A 15,159-nucleotide genomic window follows, 5' to 3' on the forward strand; every position below is an offset into this window, starting at 1 on the left:
TCTTATAAAATTCATAGCCTACTTGTAAATTACTGTTAATTATAAATTGGCATACTTTCATATTTTAATATGCAATGTTGTTGAATGACTAATAGCTCTAATACTGGCTGTTACAAATCTCCTCAAACATTGCCCCCTTTATTTAATGATGAGAAAATGCTTTATTTCCTTAATCAGACAATAATTAAAAAGAAAACAACCCAGAAGCTGTGTGAAATAAAAACTTAGAACATCTTCTTAAAAAAAAACCCCAATCTCTCTAGAAATGCATAACATCTAGAAAATGTTTCACTGCATATGCCTTTTAATGGCTAGAAGTTCTATAGCTAGCTGGTTAGCCTCTATTGTGTTCGAGCTACAGCTGTACGGTAATTTTTTTAGTATGTTATTATGTTTCCAAGGGGAAATTGGAAAGTGGTACTTAGACCAGAATATAATCCTATCAGTTTTACATAAAATATTGATATGAAATAAAAATTTAGCATCTCTGGTGTGAATTCACTAGACTGTACAAAATAGAAATATATAGATTAAGGAAAGTTAGCATAATCCTTTTATGGGAACTAAAATCAATTACATGTCAGCTTTGTAGTATTATAAATGTATTTAGTCAGCATAGAATTTTTCCAGCAGTGTTTCCTGCAGATTGAAATTGACTAACCAGATGTTAAATATTAAATAGAACTAATCAAAGCATGGTTCAAGAGACTTTAAAAACAGTGATCAAAGAGAGCTATTTATTACTTGATTCATGTTACTATTGCAATATTGGATCTGCAATATTATGTTTAAACCTATTTTTTCATGATGCTATTTTTTAAGTTTTACATGAACAATAATTAATGTTAATAAATTAACTCATAAACTGTGTAATTGGATCATTGTACATAATCATGCCAAAAACTTGACCAAGAGATTTACAACTAAATTCATCGAAATAAAATTGTAGTGGAATAGTGGAATATTTTATTATATATATTATTTTACAAATAAGTATTGAAAAATAATACAAATAATAAAAATTACGTCTCTTTCTACATATATACTTACACAGGTAAAAATTATATATAAAGGCTATACAAGAGTCATTCATTTTTGAAGGATCTAGGAACAATCATTTGATTTAGTCTGGCTTTTTACTTTCAGTAAAGTAATTAGTCAGTTAAAAATACAGATAAGTAAATATTTGGAGAAGATTTATAGCAAGATGTATCTATAACCTCTTACAAGTTAATTCAGTCATTTATCACACAAAAAGAACCTTTCATAAGATATTTTTGTTTGTTTTGCACAGAATTTTATCTAATAATTATGTTAGGATTATACAAATAAAAGGTCCGAGTTTTTACTTTCATGTGATTTTTCTCCAACACTCTTCGTTTCTTTTTGTAGATCAAATTTTTTTTTATATTTTTATTAGTGCAACACCATGAGGTACAGTTGTAGATTTACAAATTTTTGTGCTTGGGTTTCAGTTATGCAATGATCAAATACCCATCCCTAAACCAGTGCCCATTCTCCACCAACACTATTCCCAGTACCCATCCCAACTCCCATCCCCAATAACCTACCCTGCCTCTATGGCAGGGCATTCCCCTTTGTTCTCTCTCTCCTTTTGGGTGCTGTGGTTTGCAAAAGAGGCATTGAGTGGCAATCATGTTCGGTCTGAAGTCTACTCTCATCACTCATCTCTCATCTGGGAGGATCCTCCCAACACCCTTTATATGGTCCTCCCTTCTCTATCTGAGCTGCCTTTTCCCCTAGCATGTGCAGCAGGCCTCCAAGCCATGGAGTAAACCTCCTGGTACTTATCTCTGCTATTCTTGGGTGTTAGTCTCCCAATTTGTTACTTTATATTCCCCAGATGAATGCAATCCTTCTATGTCTGTCCCTCTCTTTCTGACTCATTTCACTTAGCATGATACTTTCCATGTAGTACCACTGGTACAGGGTTGGAACAATAGCACAGCGGGTAGGGCATTTGCCTTGCACGCAGCCAACATGGCCGACCCGAGTTCGATTCCTCCGCCCCTCTCAGAGAGCCCAGCAAGCTACCGAGAGTATCTTGCCCGCACGGCAGAGCCTGGCAAGCAACCCGTGATGTGTTCGATATGCCAAACACAGTAACAACAAAGTCTCCAATGGAGACGTTACTGGGCCCGCTCGAGCAAATCAATGAACAACGGGAGGACAGTGATACCACTGGTACATAAATTTCATTACTTCTTTTCCAACAGCTACATAGTACTCCATTGTGTAGATGTACCAAAGTTTCTTCAACCAGTCATCTGGTCTTGGGCATTCATTTTTTTCCCAGATTCTAGCTATTGTAAATAGTGCTGCAATGAACAAACAAGTGCAGACGTCACTTCGACTACACTTTTTTGCCTCTCTGGGATATATTCCCCGGAGTGGTATTGCTGGGTCAAATAGGAGCTCAATTTCTAATTTTTTGAGAATCATCCATACTGTTTTCCAAAAGGCATGAACCAGTTGACATTCCCACCAGCAATGAAGGAGGTGGAAATGTCCTTTCTTGCCACATCCACGCCAACACAGGTTGCTTTTGTTCTTTTGGATGTGGGCCAGTCTCTGTGGTATGAGATGATATCTCATTGTTGTTTTGATCTGCATCTCCCTGATTATTAGTGATGTAGAGCATTTTCTCATGTGCCTTCTAGCCATTTGGATTTCTTCTTTGAGAAAGTTTCTGTTCATTTCGTTGCCCCATTTTTTGACGGGGTTGGATGTTTTCTTCTTGTTGAGTTCAATAAGTACTTTGTATATTCTTGATATCAACCCCTCTCGGATGTGTATTCGGCGAATATCTTTTCCCATTCTGTAGAATGTCTTTGTATTTTGGTCACTGTTTCTTTGGAGGTGCAGAAGCTTCTTAGTTTAAGATAGTCCCATTTGTCTATCTCTGTTTCCACTTGCTTGGCCAGTGGTATGACATCTTTAAAGATACCATTAGTTTCAATGTCATGAAGGGTTTTACTCACTTTGTCTTCAATGTACCTTTTGGATTCTGGTCTGATGTTGATGTCTCTAATCCATTTTGATCTTACTTTTGTACGTGGTGTTAGGCAGAGATCTGAGCCCAGTTTTTGCATGTAGCTGTCCAGTTTTGCCAGCACAATTTGTTAAAGAGGCTTTCCCTGCTCCACTTCACATTTCTTGCTCCCTTCTCAAAGATTAGATGATCATATGCTTGGGGGGAGATGTCAGTATATTCAACCCTGTTCCATTGTTCTGTAGCTCTGCCTTTGTTCCAGTACCATGCTGTTTTAATTATTACTGCTTTGTAGTAGAGTTTGAAGTAAGGGAGGTTGATTCCTCCCATTTTCTTTTTCTCAAAATTGCTTTGGCTATTCATGGGGGCTTATTGTTCCATATGAATTTCAGGAGTGTTTGTTCCATTTCTTTGAAGAATGTCATGTTATAGGGATCACAGTGAATTTGTACAATGCTTTGGGAATTATTGCCATTTTGACAATGTTAATTCTCCTTATTCATGAGCAAGGGATATCTTTCCATTTCCTCGAGTCCTCTTTTATTTCCTGAAGTAGTGTTTTAGCTTTCTTTGTACAGGTCCTTTATTTCCTTAGTTAAGCTAATTCCTAGGTAGTTGATTTTCTGGGGCACAATTGTGAACAGGATTTTTTTTTTCATGTCACTTTCTTCTCTCTCACTATTTGCGTATAGGAAAACCATAGACTTTTGGGTATTGATTTTATGGCCTGCAACTTTACTGTACAAGTCTATTGTTTCTAGGAGTTTCTTGGTAAAGGTTTTATGGTTCTCTAAGTATAGTATCATATCATCTGCGAATAGTGAGAGCTTGATTTTTTTTTGAGAGTCTGTGGCATACAAACTTTCAAGGTAGTCTCTGATGATCTTTTGAATTTCTTTGGTTTCCGTTGTGATATTCCCCTTCTCATTTCTGATTCGGTTTATAGGGTTCTCCCTCTCTTTCTTTGTGAGTGTTGCTAGTGGTTTATCTATCTTATTTATTTTCTCGAAGAACCAACTCTTGGTTTCATTGATCTTTCAGATTGTTTTTTTGGTTTCCATGTTGTTGATTTCTGCTCTAAGTTTTATGATCTCTTTCTTTCTGCCGATTTGGGCTCCTTTTTTTGATCCCTTTCTAAGATCTTGAGCTGTGAAGTCAAGTTGTTTATGTGTTCCTTTCTTCCTTCCTGAGAAATGCTTGCAGAGCTATAAATTTTCCCCTTAACATGGTTTTTGCTGCATCCCATCGGTTCTGGTAGCTTGTGTCTTTATTCTCATTTGTTTCCAGGTACCTTTTGATTTCATCCTTGACTTCCTTCCTGACCACTCTTTGTTCAACATTGAGTTGTTTTATTTCCAGGTATTTGATTTGGTTCTCCGTGTCTGTGTGTGATTCACTTCTATTCTCAGTGCATTGTGGTCTGAAAAGATTATTAATACTATTTCTATCTTCTGATTCTATTGAGGTTTGTTTTGTGTCCTATCACATGGTCTATTTTCGAAAATGTTCCGTGTACACTGGAGAAGAATGTGTACTCTTTCTTTTTGGGGCATAACATCCTGTATAGGTCTATAAGCCCTCTCTCTTCTATTTCTTCTCTCAAAGCCAATGTTTCCTTGCTGAGTTTTGTTCTTGTTGATCTATCCAGTGGTGATAGGCGATGTTAAAGTCTCTGGCTACTATTGTGTTGCTAGAAATGTCCTCTTTAAAATCCGTTAGCAGTTGTTTTAAATATTTAGCGGTTCCCTCATTAGGTGTGCATACATTTAAGAGTGTAATTTCTTCCTGTTGTACGTATTCCTTGATGAATAGAAAATACCCTTTGCTGTCCCTTCTAATATTTTTCAATGTGAAATTGATGCTGTCGGATACTAGTATGGCCACCCCAGCTATTTTAAGGGAGCTGTTTGCTTTCAGGATTGTTTTTCATCCTTTAATTTTGAGTCTGTCTTTGCTCTGACTGTTGAGATGAGTTTCTTGTAGGCAGCAGAATGTTGGGTTTTGTCTCTGAATCCATTTTGTCACTCTGTGTCTCTTAATTGGTGAATTTAGACCGTTGACGCTGAAAGAGATTATTGCTATGGGGTTTTCTGTCATCTTTCTGTAAGAGTGTGTTGTGCTCGTAGGGTTTGTCTTATAGTAGCCCCTTTAGACCTTCTTTTTTTTTTTTTATTAGTGAGACACCATGAGGTACAGTTGTAGACTTACAAATTTTGTGCTTGGGTTTCAATTATACAATGATCAAATACCCATCCCTCCACCAATGCCCATTTCCCACCACCACGGATCCCAGTATCCCTCCTACCCCCCATCCCCCCATCCTACCCTGCCTCTGTAGCAGGGCATTCCCCTTTGTTCTCTCTCTCCTTTTTGGGTGTTGTGTTTTGCAAAAGAGGCATTGAGTGGCAATCATGTTCGGTCTACAGTCTACTTTCAGCATGCTTCTTCCATCCTGGGAGGATCCTCCCAACACCCTTTATTTGATGCTCCCTTCTCTATCTGAGCTGCCTTTTCCCCTAGCATGTGTGGCTGGCCTCCAAGCCATGGAACAAAATTCCTGGTACTAATCTTGGCCATTCTTGGGTGTTAGTTTCCTGTTTTGTTACTTTATGTTCTCCAGATGAATGCAATCTTTTTATGCCTATCCCTCTCTTTCTGGCTCATTTAGCTTAACATGATACTTTCCATGTAGTACCACTTGTATGTAAATTTCATGACTTCATCTTTTCTAACCAGCTACTTAGTACTCCATTGTGTAAATGTACCAAAGTTTCTTTAACCAGACATCTGTTCTCGGGCACTCAGGTTTTTTCCAGATTCTGGCTATTGTAAAGAGTGCTGCAATGAACAAACAAGTGCAGATGTCACTTCGACTATACATTTTTGCCTCTCTGGGATATATTCCCAGGAGTGGTATTGCTGGGTCAAACGGGAGCTCAGTTTCTAATTTTTTGAGAATCATCCATACTGTTTTCCAAAAGGGCTGAACCAGTCGGCATTCCCATCAGCAGTGAAGGAGGGTCCCTTTCTCACCACATCTGCACCAGCACCGGTTTTTAGCCTTTCTTTTAGTTTTGGTTTTGAGTCTATGAAGTTCCTGAGCTGCTGTTTATCTATAAAATAGTGTACCATTCCTTGAAGTTTGAGTGAGAGTTTAGCCGGATAGAGTATTCTTGGTGAAGCATTCATTTCAGTGAGTTTTTTCAGTATATCCCACCATTGCCTTCGGGCTTGGAGGGTTTCCCCTGATAGGTCTGCTGTGAATCTAAGGGGTGCTCCTTTGTATGTGATTTCCTTCTTTGCCCTTGCTGCTTGCAGTATTGTGTCTCTATCGGCAGCATTGATCATTCTAACTATGATATGTCTTGGAGTCTCTTTTAGCTGGCACCCTTCGGGCTCCTTGAATCTGAATGGCGGCACTGTCCAGCTCTGGGAATTTTTCTGCAATGATTTGTTTAACCGTGGCTTTTTCACTGGGATTGTTTCCCTGAGCTTCTGGTACTCTAATGATTCTAATGATTCTAATGTTGTTTCTCTTGGAATCATCTCCTAGGACTCTGATTCGCTCTAGAGCTATTTTGAGATCTCTTGCCGTTGTTTGTTGTTGCCTGCTGGCTTGGTGCCGCTGATCTTCCAGCTTACTGATTCTGTCCTCAGCTCTGGTCATTCTACTGTTGAGGGGACAGAGTTTTTTTTTTTTATTTCATCTAGAGTCTTTTATTCGTGACATTTCTGTTCTCATTTCTTCCTGTAATTTGTCAATTTTTTCTGTCATGTTACGGGTATCTGTGTGACTGTTTCATTGAGTTCAATAAACATATTCATGACTTCATATCTGAATTCTATCTCAGAGAGTTCCTTTAGGTGAGTAGCACCTACTGGGGCTTCTGAACTCTTTTCATTTTTGTTCCCATGTGATGGGGATTTGCGTTGTTTATTCATGTTGGTGTGTAGGTATGGAAACTGAGATGTTCCACTAGATTTCTTGGTATGAATAAACTAACCACGGCCATGTGAGTGCCACACCCACTTCCGCAGAAGCCACGCCCATTTCTAAAGAGGCCACTCCCCCACGGGAACCTGGTGTATGAGGAGTACTAGCTGAGGTGGGGGGAAGAAGACCAGCAGGGCATGGGGGGACAAAGAGGAAGAGGCTCAATGCTGCTTTTGTCCCAGAGTCCTAGAGGACGCCTGAGGCGCTTGCACTGTAGATCAAATTTTTCATTGGTAATTTATTTCTTTATGAACAAGTACTTTTATATAATATATCTTTATATATTTAGATTAGGATTGCTAAAATCCATTTTTTTGTTGATCTGATTATTTGTGCAACATTAGAAGGACAATTTTGCTGCATAATTTTAATTTAGTGATTTTATTTTGCCTCTAAGAAATTCACTCTACTTTCCTCATTTTATTTCTAAAAAGAAATTTGCTACATTTTATTACACTTTTATATCTGCTTCTTTATAGGTAAGACAAACTCTTTCGTATGTTTTTAAATTATCTTTTAAAAATATCAGTTTGAATATGATTTCTGTTAAGTTTTTTTAGCATTTTATGTAGATCCCCCCCTTTCATTTCTTCTATCACTGTATCTGTTATCTGGGAGCCCTTAACTTATTAGTTATATTCTGAATTTCTTGTTTGCTTATGTAACATTATTGTTTTTGTATCTGTTTCTTATTATTGCATTTAATCTGTAATTCTGTAGCCTGCCAGGTTTCCAAGGTAAGAATGAAATAATAAGATGTTGCACGGCCGCAAATACTACTGAATGTAACCTGCCCGCATGGCAGAGTCTGGCAAACTCTCCGTGGCATACCCAATATGCCAAATACCAGTAACAATGATGGGTCTCATTCTCCTAACCCTGAAAGAGCATTGAATATGGCATTTTAAAAAAAATCTCAGGGCTAGGATGAAGGAGACGTTACTGGGGCCTGCTCGAAGCAATCAACAAACAACAGGATGATCGTGATCATGAGTCTGTAATTATGTCTTATTTTTGTCTTGAGTATTGTAAGTCTCCCAACACCTTTAATGATCAGATCTGTTATATTGGGTAACATGAAGACTTAGGTAAATAATGTTCCTCATTATCTTACTACAGAATTGAACTTCTCACCGTAGCTCTAGATACTACATACTTGAAATCTCTCTAGCACGCAAGTTTTTCTTTCTCTTGACTTTGGGGTTTCCCTCTCATGTGGGCCCAGAGGTCCCCATTGTTGCTGTACTAGGTCAGAAGACTGGCTTATGCAGGTGTTCGCAGATGACAGGCTGGCAAGGAGCGGCAAGGGGTTTTGTTAGCGATGATGTTGTGGCATATTGTGGGTATAGATACAGGGAATACAGGTTTATTGCCACCAGAAAATACTGGAAGTTCCAATTTACAATAAGTCTTCTGGGATCAGTTATGCATGCCAGACAGAAAGACCCACTCCTCACTGCATGTCAATTTCTGTCTTGCTGGATGTGTGTTGGACCTTTAGATTTCTCCTGACACAGCCCGTGATTGTTCTTATTATAATTTGTCCCTCAATTGTGACTGACAAGGACAGAAGTCTACATTCCCTATTCAACTTTTGCTGATAATTGGGCATGAGGCTGTAGAGTTTTTTATGTTCTTGGTTGGAGTTGAATGGTCATTGCCTAACCGTTTTATGTTTCTAGGTTCTCTATCTGTGGGTACAAGGAACACATTTGCTTTTCTTTTTCTTTCATACACCTACTCTGGCATTCATGGACAATGAGGTTTCCAAACTTCTTTAGCCCACCTCACCTGCTGTTTCAAGTTACTCAGGGCCCCACTGAAAAGCTACCTTGTCTTAGCAAGATAGCCAGCAAGCAAAGACCTCCCAATGGCACTTCAGGTTATTATGGCTCCTTCTGGATTGTTCCAACATCCCTCCTCCACAGGCCCCAGCCTGGGGCTGCAGCTCCAACCTTCCTAAACTCTGGTCTCGATGCTTACTAATCCGCAAGCACTCAAATGCACTCAGCATAGTTAACTTTCCAAGGTCAAACTGCCATATTGCCAAGAGCTCTCAATCTCTTAGTTAACAGTCTGGGATGAGCTCTGTTCTGGAATACACTCCCCATCTTGGTGCATTCTTGCATCAGGAGAGCACGGGTTTGGAGTGGAAGAAAGTCTCCTGAGGTCACATTGCTCCAGCACCACTGTTCTCCGTGGATTCTTCTGTGTCAGACTCAGTTGCTTCCAATCTCCTCGATGAAGTCCACAGAGATAATCCTGGAACTGGGTGTCTGGAGGGAGCAGAAAGAGGGCAGCATGCTGGAACAGGGCCAGCCAGCTTCCCAGAACTCAGGCGGGGTGAGCAGATCATAAGATCTTTTTGTTTGTAGGTGAACAGAATGCTGGCTGATGGGAACATCACTTAAAAAGGATTGTTTCATGCTGCTTGTTTTCCTCCCCATTGTCAGCTTCCTCACTTTCTTATTATCATTATTTTTCAGTTTGGCTTTAATTTAAGATGCTACAAATGGATGTAAGGTGGTCTTGTTTGCTTCCTAATTGTAGTTTTTTGCAGAATCCAGTAACAAGATGAGGGAGTTAGAGCTTAGATAGGCTTGAGATCATGGAGATGAAGAGTAGAAGGAAGCTGGCAAAGCCTGCTCGAAGAATCTGTTTATTGAAAACCTGGATCTTGAGAAAGGAGATAAACAGGAGTGTTCTGACACTGTGACAACATGACCTGACATTCCATACTCTGAGGGTAGAAGTCTGGACACGAATACCATTCATACAATGGAAACAGTACAAGATGGCAAATCCAGATTTTGCCTAATGCAGATAAATTTTTATTCTCCACTGTAGGTTAAGAGATTTCACAGAATTTTAGTAAGGAGAAATAGAAAAAATAAGAAGCACTCCTTACACCCCTTAGAGTATTATTGCATATAATTGAGATCCAATTAGCTATGAAATAAATGGTATATAATTTTCATTTTTAATGTGGTTGACATCTTAGTAAACTCTTTTGTCTTCAGTAAACAACTTCCCAAATTAAAAAAAAATTACTTGCACTTTGCATATTGTTATCTTCAAAATTTATGTTTAATTTTATGAAAAATTGCAGTTCTTTATTTTTTTCGGAGAATGACAGTGGTACTCAATAAGTATGTTTTTGCTTTAGATTTTCTTATCTGGAGTAGGAGAAAATTGAGTGACTGGTACTACAGTTAGAATTTTGCTTTAGAAAGTCTCATTTTTACACAGGGGAGATTGCAAATTACTTAAGAAATCTAGATTTTTTTTGTTTCTTAGAGTGGCAGTTTTCCACAAGATAGATTTTATGTGTGCTTAACATATTAACTGCTTTTTATGTTATTCTTTCTCCCAGGATTCAGGAAAGAAAATGACATAATAGATTTCCCCCCCTCGGATCACAGTAAACCTCCTTAGTCAAACCCAGCTGCTCCTTGGGAGGTAAGAGCGAACAAACCTATGTTTCTACAAGTTACAAAATCATTTACATCTATAACCCTTGCACAGCGAGGCCCCAAAGCCTCAGAGCTATGATTCTCCAAATCACTGCATTCTAAGCTTGACTGATTGGTTTAAAAGCTTGTGAGAGATTTATAATGATTCACTGTGTAAGCCAATGATTTTATGTTTAAGGCAGGAGCCTGCTTATAAGTGACAAGAAACTTTAGACTTTCCTTGGACTCAGTAAGTGACCAACAATATTAATAGGTTTAGGAAAAAAACATTTATTTTTTAGTTTGATCTTCAAATTTGTAAAGTGCACCCAAAGTATTGTATTAGTTCCCTATTAATAGTGCTACCATTAGATTATTTGGCTATATTAATATCTGTGTATTTACTACAGGAACTTTAAAAATTCTCTTGTTTTTGAAGCTTTTCTTATTTATTCCCATAGACTTTAATTGCTTCCTCATATTCCAGATTTCTTACTTAATAGCAGAGACTACTGTACATTAAATTTGGCACAGTTGCTATGTTAGTTCATTGTGATGTCTGACAATATACAAAATCAGTCTTTTATTGCATAAAAGTTTATATAATTCCCCCCCATTATTTAAATGTGGTATTGGTACAGATGAAAGAAATATGGTTATTGGAGTACACATTAAAAATATTAGATTTCATGGGATGGGAGAGAGTCCAACAAATAAGGTGCTCACCTTGCAGTTGGCCAATCTGAGTTCATTCCCTGGCACCCCAAACTCCACCAGTAAAAAACTACTTTTTACATATTTCTTTCCACACACTTTTTCTTTTTAAGATTTTGTTGTTCAGTCACTGTGAGAGGGGACACTTACACGATTAGGTTTCTTCCATACAGTGTTCCAACACCCATCCCTCCACCACTGTACTTCTCCCAGCACCAGTATGTCCCCATCACCTTTTCCCATCCCCAGCCTGCCTCTCACATAACATACTTTTCGTTGTGGCTTGGCTGCCTTTCCTATTTTGTCTTGTTGAATCCCTTGGGCTCTTCTTAAATAAGAAGAGTCTTCTTAAACAAGCCCTCTCTATTTGCCCAGAGCCCAAGTCAAAGGGACCCTGTAGGTGACAGAAAAAAAGGAAACTTGGGGCTGGATAGGGGTTAAATCTCTTGCTTGCATGCAGTTAAACCCAGTTTGACCCCAAATACTGTATATAAGGCTCCCTGAGCACAGAGTTAGATGTAAGCTCTGAACACAACTGGATATTACCTCAGGGATGTGTTGAGCTTGAGAACATAATCATATTTGCCATATTAATTAAATAGAAGAAAATTTCAGGTACTGTTTTCACTCAAGGGGAGTAGAATCACATGAGTCTGAGTATTCACAGGTATGAGGGGACAGTGAAACCATGCAGAATCTCCTGTTATAATTTATTTGTTTGTTTTTGCACTATACCGGCTATGGTTATACCCAAAAGTAGAAAGAAAGTATGGGGAAAATTTTTTGTCATAGAAACAGGGGGAGGGTTGGGGTGGGAAGGATACTGGGAACATTGGTGGTGGAAAATGTGCACTGGTGGAGGGATGGGTGTTCAATCATTGTATGACTGAAATTCAAACATGGAAATTTTGTTAACTGCATCTCAAGATGATTCAGTTAAAAAAAGAATTTTGAGGCATTGTCTTCAACTAAAATAATAATAATATAAAAATATGATTATTTTATTTTTCACCTAAAAGTGCATAAAATATAAATCATTTGATTTTGAAACAAATAAGTGGTAGCATACGAAAGAAAGTGTTGGCACGCTAAAATTTTAGCACTGAGATTATAGGTCCCATCTGATCCATGAAATTGCTGAAGCCTCTTCAAAGAAAAACAGACATGTTATAATATCTATTGCTATTTACTGTTGTATTGAGTTTGATGGTTTGAAAATTTGATCTAATCTACCTCATAGGATTAATGTCGGGATCAAAGGAGATATTATGTTATATTTAGCACAGTCAGTTCTGCATCAGTTTAAAGGTTGGATTCTTTAAATATTGCCTAATCATCTTACCAGACTTAGGTACAAGTGAGAATCTTTGCTGAAAAAAACTTTTTAAGGAATTCTGATATCCTCTCTGGAGGAATTTAACTTAGTGCACTACTCTTTATCTGAAATAACGCCCCTTTAATTAATTAATTTTTAAAAATAATTTTTATTTGATTAAAGATTCATGATTTACAAAGTTGTTGATAGTTGAGTTTTAGGCATATAATATTTCAATAGCAGTATCACTATTGGAGAAAATTTCCCTCCATTAGTGTTCCCATACTTATACCCCTTGACAGGCAAATTAAAAAGTTCCGAGGTTGCAGCTTAAAGCTTACATTTCATGATTTTAGTGTTGTTGAGTCTATACCCTGGATATATTATATACCACTCTCTTGCATCACCCATATAACTGAAGCATCCATCCTGCTCTCCCATTTCTTTCCTTTCTTATCTTTTCTCTTCTCCCTTGCTTTCTTTTCTTCTCTATCTTTCTCCCACTGAGACTCTGAGGTTACAGGTGATCTAGGAATCCCCCCTTTACTATTTTACATGTCCTCATCCAATTATTCTATCTACCACAGAAAAATGGGGCTGGAGTGATAGCACAGCTGGTAGGGCGTTTGCCTTGCATGCGGCCAACCTGGGTTCGATTCCTCCACCCCTCTTGGAGAGCCCAGCAAGCTACCAAGAGTATCTCGCCTGCAGAGCAAAGCCTGGCAAGCTACCTGTGATATATTCGAGCATATCGAATACTCTCGGTAGCTTGCTGGGCTGTCCGAGAGGGGCGGAGGAATCGAACTTGGGTCAACCATGTTGGCCGCTTGTAAGGCGAACGCCCTACCGCTGTGCTATCGCTCCAGCCCAATAAATAAGCAAATTCAGAATTGAAAGTCTTCGGTGAGGTTTCTCCCACACAAAGTGCAAAAGAGCCTTGCGTTGGCCGGGAATCGAACCCGGGTCAACTGCTTGGAAGGCAGCTATGCTAACCACTATACCACCAACGCGGCGGCCTGATATGCCAAACACAGTAATAACAAAATCTCCAATGGAGACGTTACTGGGCCTGCTCGAGGGGTCTCCGAGTGATATATTCAATATGCCAAAAACAGTAACAACAAGTCTCACAATTTGTTGTGAGTCGTTACCGGTGCCCACTCGAGCAAGTCAATGAACAACGTGAGGACAGTGCTACAGTGCTACAACAGAAGAGTGAAATCATCCTGTATTAGTCTTTTTTTTTCTGGCTTATTTCACTTAACATGGTCTATTCCTACTCCAACCAGGTAGCAGCAAATTGCATGATTTTATTGTCCCTTGCAACTGCATAGTATTCTATTTTATATATCTACCACATCTTCATAATCCACTGCTCTGTTGTAGGACACCTACATTGATTCCATATCTTAGCCATTGTATCCCAACAATGGATAATGATGTGCAGACGTCGTTTTGAACGCTTTTAAAGTCCTGGGGATAGATGCCCAAAAGTGGAATTGCTGGTTCATATGAAAGCTGAATTCTAAGTTTAATGAGCACTGTCCATAAAGCAAAAAACTTTTTTTTCAAAGCTCATCATTTTTATTTTTTTAAATTTTTAAGGTAAAGGTAAAGGCCCTCCCGTTGTTCATCGATTTGCTCGAGTGGGCCCAGTAACGTCTCCATTGGAGACTTTGTTGTTACTGTGTTTGGCATATCGAATACATCACAGGGAGCTTGCCAGGCTCTGCCGGGCGGGCGAGATACTCTCGGGAGCTTGCCAGGCTCTCCAAGGGGGCGGAAGAATCGAACTCGGGTCGGCCATGTTGGCTGCGTGCAAGGCAAATGCCCTACCGCTGTGCTATCACTCCAGCCCTTTAAATTTTTTAAATTTTTTTTAAGTTTTTAAAAATTTTTATTAGTGAGACACCATGAGGTACAGTTGTAGACTTACAAATTTTTGTGCTTGGGTTTCAATTATACAATGATCAAATACCCATCCCTCCACCAGTGCCCATTTCCCACCACCACGGATCCCAGTATCCCTTCCAACCCCCAATCCCTCCATCCCACCCTGGCTCTGTGGCAGGGCATTCCCCTCTGTTCTCTCTCTCCTTTTGGGTGTTGTGATTTGCAAAAGAGGCATTGAGTGGCAATCATGTTTGGTCCATAGTCTACTTTCAGCATGCTTCTCCTATCCTGGGAGCATCCTCCCAATGCCCTTTATTTGGTGCTCCCTTCTCTATCTGAGCTGCCTTTTTCTAGCATGTGTGGCTGGCCTCCAAGCCATGGAGCAAAATTCCTGGTACTAATCTGAGCCATTGAAATTAAAACCTTTTCTTTTTTTTTCTGCCACATGAGTTGTGCTTGGAGGCTATTACTGGCCATACCTGGCGGTACTCAGGGGACCAAGTACCAGGCATTGAACCAGGGGTGACAGTGTGTCTTAATTTCTGTACTACCTTTCCAACCCCTAAAGTACTGTTCTGAGTTAAATGTGAATTTGTATTTTAAAGATTATGATTGTGGGATAAAGAGTGGATGGCTTTGAAATATTATAAAGATTTTTTGGTGAGAGTAGAGTGGGAAAGGAGGTCAAACTGGCTGTCTAAATACTTGATTTATTGATAATTTCCTGCTTTATGTTACTGCCAGAAAGTTACACTTCCCACCCCCAATTCCACAGTCA

The 15,159-nt window shown here is 39.0% G+C and overlaps 1 non-coding gene across 1 annotated transcript; it reads right to left on the bottom strand.

The window, feature by feature from the left end:
• Positions 1-13,426: 13,426 nt before the first annotated feature.
• On the bottom strand, positions 13,427-13,498 carry TRNAG-UCC (transfer RNA glycine (anticodon UCC)). The gene has a single exon. It is a non-coding gene; the product is annotated as a tRNA-Gly (tRNA).
• Positions 13,499-15,159: the final 1,661 nt, after the last annotated feature.

This window comes from Sorex fumeus, unplaced genomic scaffold (assembly GCF_029834395.1).
Source record: "Sorex fumeus unplaced genomic scaffold, SorFum_2.1 ptg000008l, whole genome shotgun sequence".
Classification (NCBI taxonomy): domain Eukaryota; kingdom Metazoa; phylum Chordata; class Mammalia; order Eulipotyphla; family Soricidae; genus Sorex; species Sorex fumeus.